Here is a 7,307-nt window from a genome sequence, read left to right as displayed (position 1 = left end):
GGGAAATTTTAATCTTGAGGAGGCAAAACTCATACTCCTTGAATTGGATTCCCATGCTCCAGATAGGATTTGGCAAAACCTATGGAGGCATCAAGGTTGGATGAAAATTAAACTCTTCATGTGGCTGGTTCAGCATAAGAAAATTTTGACCTGGGATAACCTTCGGAAGAGAGGTGTCCTAGGGCCTTCCAAATGCCAACTCTATGAAGCCCAAGAGGAAATAATGGACCACCTTCTCAACAATTGCATTTTTACCTCCTGGTTGTGGGATTCTTTTGCCACCATTTTCCAACAGACTGATAGGGACAAAGGGAGTATTATTAACACCCTAAACAACTAGAGAAGAAATTTTCCAGATTATGAATTTCTTGGCTCAGCTTGGGCTCTTACGCCAAGCTTCATTATTTGGAATGTCTGGAAAGAAAGGAACAATAGAATCTTCAAGTATGAAAAGAAGCCATCCCAATGCCTTTATGAAGAGTTTTTAAAATAGCTTAAGGAGACAGTTGGCACTATAGTACGAAATCTCCCTAAGAATCCACCTTCTGCAGTAGAATTGAGGATTCTCAGTCAGTTGGGGTTGCAGGGACCTTTTCCTCAGGGCCTGGATGGGAAGGTTATAATATTGGATTCTGAGCTAGATTTCTGGCATCCCCCCCCCCAAGGGTTTTTTGAAATACAACATTGATGGAGCTTCAAAAGGTAACCTAGGCACGACTGGTTATGGAGGGGTGTTAAGGGATGAAAATGGAAGTATTCTTTCCATCTTCTATTGCCATTTAGGAAAAACCACCAACAATATGGCAGAATTAATGGCTATGGAGCAATTTTTAGATTTCCTGGTTCAGGATAACCGCCAAAATGTGATTGTGGAAGCTGATTCTGAGTTAATCATTAACTCGGTCAAGAGAATCAACTGGGGTACGAAGCCAGCAAAAGCCTCTTGAAACTGGAGGCTAATCCAGATCTATCAACGGATTCAGAGTCACCTCCAGGGCCTTAGAATAGTCAGTTTTAAACATGTGTGAAGAACATCCAATAAATTGGCGGATCTTCTGGCCAATCAAGGCGTGATCTGCATAGAAAATAGGGTTGCAATGAATTGGCAAGATCTACCTCAGAATAGATTAAAGGCGAATTGTTATGACCAAGAAAATGAAGAGAGGATGGTATTTCGGAACAAAGACATGGAGGCGAGGTCCAGATGACTGAGTAGCTTTATTATTAGTGGTTTGTTCACAATTGAGTCTTTAGCAGGTAGCAAGCCATTGTTAGTCTTCGCAACCCAGGTTAGTACTTTCATAGTGGCTCCTAGAGGTAGCAGCTTGGGTGATTCTATTTTTTGGATGATAGGCAGGATGGCGGGAGTTTCATCTGACATTGGTTCAGGTAGAGTAGATATCGCGAGAATCTGGAAACCAGGAACTCTCGGCGGCCTCAAAACCTTGGGTTTTCCTTCTTTGTTCGCAATACCGCGTATAGGGCGGTTTTTCGGTGATCGCAAGCCTTGCAAGCAGGAAGTGGTTTTTCCAATTTGGGAGCAATTCCATTCAGCGAGCTCCACATGGCAGTGGGATCGGATGGAATACCGCCCTCATCGCGTGCTATTGTTCGGTGAAATAGACCGGTGCGATATGATCCTCAACCGTTGATCAAGCAAGGCAGATCTACGGTTGGGATTGATCGACCTTGTTGGTGGGTCCACATGGGTAAGTGTCGTGCTTCTAAGCACTGCGGTATTGTCCATAGCCATTGGATCAGGCGAGGAGGTTCAATGGTTGAGATTAAAGATACAAGTTAGGAAAAGGCGGGAGGCGTTATTGCTTTGAATTCTTGGTGGGATGCAAAATGTTCTTAGCGGGAAGCGTCTTTTTTATATGTCCTACAGATTCGCGGGTTTGTGAATTATGCGGACATGAAATCTTTATATATTGGCACTTTTGTTCCTCTTCGGGTCCGACTCTTGATTCTTGTTAGCCGGTTTCCATAGTGTTTCTCTTTTGAGAGTTTTGAGGTTTGGTTTGTAGGGGTCGGGGCTTTTGCCTTTGGCTCGGTAACTGATAGAGTTGGGTTTTTTCCTTGGTCCAAAACTTCTCGTGGAATGTTGTATTTTATGTATTTTATTCACTGACTAATGAAATAGAAGGTCCGACTCTTGCTTCAGCAAAAAAAAATAATTTTGACCTTATACACAGCCAACCTTTAAACTTCCTTAATGATTATGGTTTTGACAATAGTTTCCATACATTAAGCTTTCGCATGGGTATAATATTGACATAGCACAATTAAATGTGGGGATAGGTTGAATTCTGGTTCATCTTGATAGATTTTTGAAAGAACATACCTATGAATCACCTTATTTTCTCAACATATCCTCATACCCATCGTCTACATGAAGGTTTGAGAATGGTTGCATTAATTGAATAAGGAGGGTCATTTGAATGACTAGAGATAGTTTGATCAACTTAGGACATTCATTCAACTAATTGTAGAAATTTTGAATAACTAAGGAGGGTAATTTTACCATTGGAATATCAATTTCCAAATATGTGACCCTATTACTCTGTATTGGAGAGAACTTTGTAACTACTATAACTAGCATAAGTTTGTACATGATTGCTTCATATCACGGATTTATAAGCTACATCACTTACTTTTTTGTATGTTGAGAATAGTGAATTGAGTCAACTTCTACCTTGCTTAACATTAATAGCTGAACAGGCATAGATGACCATCATGTTACAAGCCTGATAAAAGGCACTACTCATTTCTAATGCTTGTCATCCACTAATGTTATTTTCCTTGTATTAAAATGTGCAATGATACTTGTCTCATTATACAGAACCAATCTTTAAACTTCCTTAATGATTGTGGTTTTACCATGAAAACCCTTCATTATTTTCTGGGCATTATGGATATTAAATGATGAGTCTTTGTTTTAGGATAATGTCTAGGTCACTTGACATAGGACGATTAAATGTGGGGATAGGTTAAATTGTGGTTCATGTTGATTGAAAGTTCATCAAAACCACAAGATAATGAAAATTGTCCATAGAAAATCAAGTAAAAGGTCTTCTTTGTGATCCCACTGCAATGATATGATATATAGCAATGAAAATCTCTTGTGGGATGCTCCTCTATTAGGACATCTTGTATGTATATCTATATATATATATATATATATATATATATATATATATATATATATATATATATATATATATATATATATATATATATATATATATAAATATATATATATATATATATATATATATATATATATATGACATGCTTTGCATGCCAACCCTTCATATGTCCTCATCAACACTGCCAACCAATATAATCTGATACTGCTTTGTAAATTTGCAACTGGAAGAATAAGAGCATATAAAATATATCTAAATGATGCAAACAAATCAATCTATAACATGATACGCAATAAGAAGTTGTGTAAGTGTTTCTATTTTTGCAGCTTGATGTTCTACTTGTCTCTCTAATGAGCCAACTTCCCTCTTGAGTTGCACAATTGAAGATTCAACAGTTTGTAGATTTGCTTTAAGCCTTTCATTTTCTTCATAAACATTTAGTGCATCGTTTTCGGTAGAATGATCTGAAATCCACCTATATTTCCATTCACCACTTGACCTTTTTGTTTGCCTTGAACATGCAAATTATTGACCAATACTATTAAATGATTTTGTAGGCTTGCATATATGGCTAGGAAGTGAAAGAAACCTTATTGAATCTTGATGAATTCCACCTTTTTTGCTATCAATTTCATGAGTATTAGGCACCTCTTGTCTTGGACCTGAAGGTGATAGAACATCATCGACAACACAACCTCTATAGTTTCTATTTCCTTAAATACTTGGTTAATTGGATGAGGTTCCTAGACCATCAAAACTCAAGTGTATTGCTGAGGTGGCATGGGATGTGTCCTGAACATCATGTTTGTCTACATTGTCTTCAGTAGATAATGCATTTCTATGAGGTTCGTTGTCAACAGACTGTGGTATATGAAAACCTCTTTTGGTAATCTCTCTTTGCTGCTCAACTTCTCTAAATCCTGTCTTTGAAGTAAGTGGTTGGATTGTACCATGTAAATTAGTACCAAAACTACAGCTTTGAAGGGGAAGAGAGACAAACGTTGGCTTTACAACTTCTGCAAAATTTGCTAAGTTGATGCTAGCCTCTCCAAGGATGCCATGCCGAGAGGAGATCTTTGAAACAACAAGCTTGAATAGTTTTTCATCAATTTTTTTGGTTTTTGCATCCTAAAGAAGTCTTGTTGTTTCATATATAGGGTCAAACCATTCGAAACTCCCATGGCAGACAAAATCCATCCACTAATGTTCTTTTGCTTGTATTAAAATGTGCAATGATGCTTATCCACTAATGTTCCCTCCAAAAGATGTATAGTTGGAGTTGTTTTATTTTGGTTCCCTATGCAATCGACATAGGTTTATTGAATATTATCATTAGGTGCTAGTGAACCTGTCTGATTGTTTTTATCATGGGTAGGTTTGTGAAATTTTCAATTTATAGCTTTAACTATGTTTGAAAGAGGATGATCATATGGAAGTTGTTGTCATAAATCACTTCATCTTTACGTTTACAAGTCTAGATAACCACTCATTTACAAACAATATGAACATGCTTGTTTCCCCTTAGTTCATAAGTTTTCTTGTAGTGTTATAGGAATGTTATGAATGTTAAACATCTAACGTGAGGAAAAACACATAAACAATTTTAAAGAAAAAACCACCTTTATGAATTTTGTTCTGTATAGTACTTATTTTGTTATCTCTACTTTTAGAAAATAATAACAAAACTTACTGAGAATATTATTTTCGCAATGTTCTCTGGATCAACTCATATTCAACCATTGCTACAAATTGTTGAACTTGACCCCATTCAATTGATGCAAAGTTAAACTCTATGATATCGAACTGCCATCTCTGATAGCACACATATGAAACACCTTATGCTTCCAACACATTTCAATGACCTCATAGCAACACCCTTGCTGCAAAAGGGTTCTATTATACATGTTAAAAGTTGGACTACTTCAGCTATTGTTCCATCAATGTAACTTTGTTATAAATTTCTTATTTTAACTTTACAATTTTTGTCAATACCACTTCTAAGTCTAACAATTACTCCTGTGAATATCATTTACCGTGTAGGTCTATAACATTAATAGACTTCGAGATTTCTGCTTCATCTACACCCTTAATTGGTAATCCAAAAAAATTGAGTACTGCGATCACTTCTGAAGAAGACACTCCCTCCTCATCGAACCAAGATCTTTCATCAAAAACGTACTGCCCTCTTCCACCTACTCCAACCCCATCTAACATGCCAGTCCATATTCCTATCAGAGCACTAAACCCTTACCATTCAAATTGGTGCATAAATGGCTACATTCAAAGAAAAAAACCTCTTTGACAATTTCATAATCGATACAGACCTAGTAAAGTGTTTGGCTTTCACTTGTTCGCTACATAAGATGGAGAAATACATATTGCTTGTTTCAAGAATGTCGTTGATTTTTTTTTGACAAAATCCAACCTAGAAATTCCTACATTGTATCAAAAGGGAATGTGAAAATGGCTAATAAGAAATACAACCATTTAAACAATGATTGGGATTTTTTGTTAAATGCAACATCTACCATAGAGCATGTTGCCAGCGAAAAAATGAAACCCAATGGTGCATTTCAATATAAAATCAATCAATGGTATCAGAACAACAAACGTCAACTCGACTGTTGATGTTCTTGGTATTTCCATTGACATTTCCAATATGTGCACTATATGTAGAAAAGACAACTCTAGAATTACTAAACAAACAATACACCTTCAAGACATGTCTGGGTATAACATAGATGTGATCTTTTGGGGAGGAAATTTTGATGTTGTATCATAAGAAATATCCTCCTTATGTGTAGAAGGAAATAACCCCATCATTGCAATCAAGTATGCTCGTGTTGGAGAATTTAATGGAAAAAATGTCGACACTACAGCAAGATCCATTATTCTTGTAGATCTTGGCATTGAAGAGGCCCACACGCTAAAGTCATGGTTTAAAAAATAAGGTTCCACTACATCTTCTACATCCTTAACAATAAGATATTCACCTCCTTTTGGCCATCAACCAAAAAAAATAACAATTTCTAATATTTACAATATTGATTCCTCATAGGAACCTACATTCTTCCAACTAAAGGGCACAATAACAAAAATTTGGATGGAAAGTTTTTACTACCTTTCTTGCCTGTCTATCGTTGATGGGAAAGAATGCATGAAAAAATTTATTCCAAAAAATATGCACCTATGGTATTACCAAAAATGCAACATTGAAGTAACTGAATGTGATTACAGATACTTACTTAAGATCAACATACAAGATCACACTGCTGAGTTAGTTTCAACAGTTTCTTTCAAAGACACGACATCTACAATTCTTGGGATTAATGCATAGGACTTATATTTGTTATCCTCATATCCAGATATAATCAAGGAAATTGTCTCCAAAGCATTATGGACAGATCACATCTTCACACTATCAGTAAAGACAGAAGTATTTAAAGGAATACCATGATTGAAATTTGTTATCATGAAAGAAGAAAGCTTGCAATTCACAATAGAATGCAACAACATCCTTCGAGCAATCGATAACATGTCGATATCATAGATAGATATTGTTACATGTACTTTTCACTTTTTGGCAGTTTGTATTATCTCGCTTTATAAATACAATGTTAGACCATATAATATTGTATGCCTTCTTGGAAAATTCTCTTATTTAGTATTAAAATAAATATTTGTCCTCCATTGTTTCTATTATTGCATTGTGTACATACGCTTATTAACATTCTTTTTACTTTCTTTCTTTTAAACAATGAGCGAGCTTGATGCATTACACATGCAATTATCTACATGTATAGTTACAAATTACTTAAATGTTCTTTCAAACACATTGTCCTAATGATAAATTAACATAAAACTATTCAAAACTTTATTTTATATTTTCTCTTTCCCTTTTATACAATAACATGGTTGTTCTCTCTCCAAATAACATTCTTGTTTTCCCCTCTCTTGTCTATAGGTGCCATAACCTGTGAAAATATCTTCTTCTTGTAATGATGAATGTGTCCAAAGATACTATGTAGTAAATAAAGAATGAATAAATTCATGTCGATGTGAGCTTTATCAGGAAAAAAAAGGTGTCACATATTCTCACAAAAACAAAAAACAAAAAACGAAAAACCAACATTCATCGTCCGAAACATATGATGCAAA

The 7,307-nt window shown here is 35.6% G+C and overlaps 1 pseudogene; it reads right to left on the bottom strand.

Moving 5' to 3' along the window:
* Positions 1-3,419: 3,419 nt before the first annotated feature.
* On the bottom strand, positions 3,420-4,346 carry LOC149190852 (uncharacterized; annotated as a pseudogene).
* Between the last annotated feature and the right edge of the window lie 2,961 nt (positions 4,347-7,307).

The sequence above is a fragment of the Pinus tabuliformis genome, chromosome 3_1 (genome assembly GCF_031772625.1).
Source record: "Pinus tabuliformis cultivar Carrire ecotype Pingquan chromosome 3_1, CPIR1, whole genome shotgun sequence".
NCBI classification, from domain to species: Eukaryota; Viridiplantae; Streptophyta; class Pinopsida; order Pinales; family Pinaceae; genus Pinus; species Pinus tabuliformis.
This window is presented reverse-complemented; position numbering and strand designations above follow the sequence as displayed.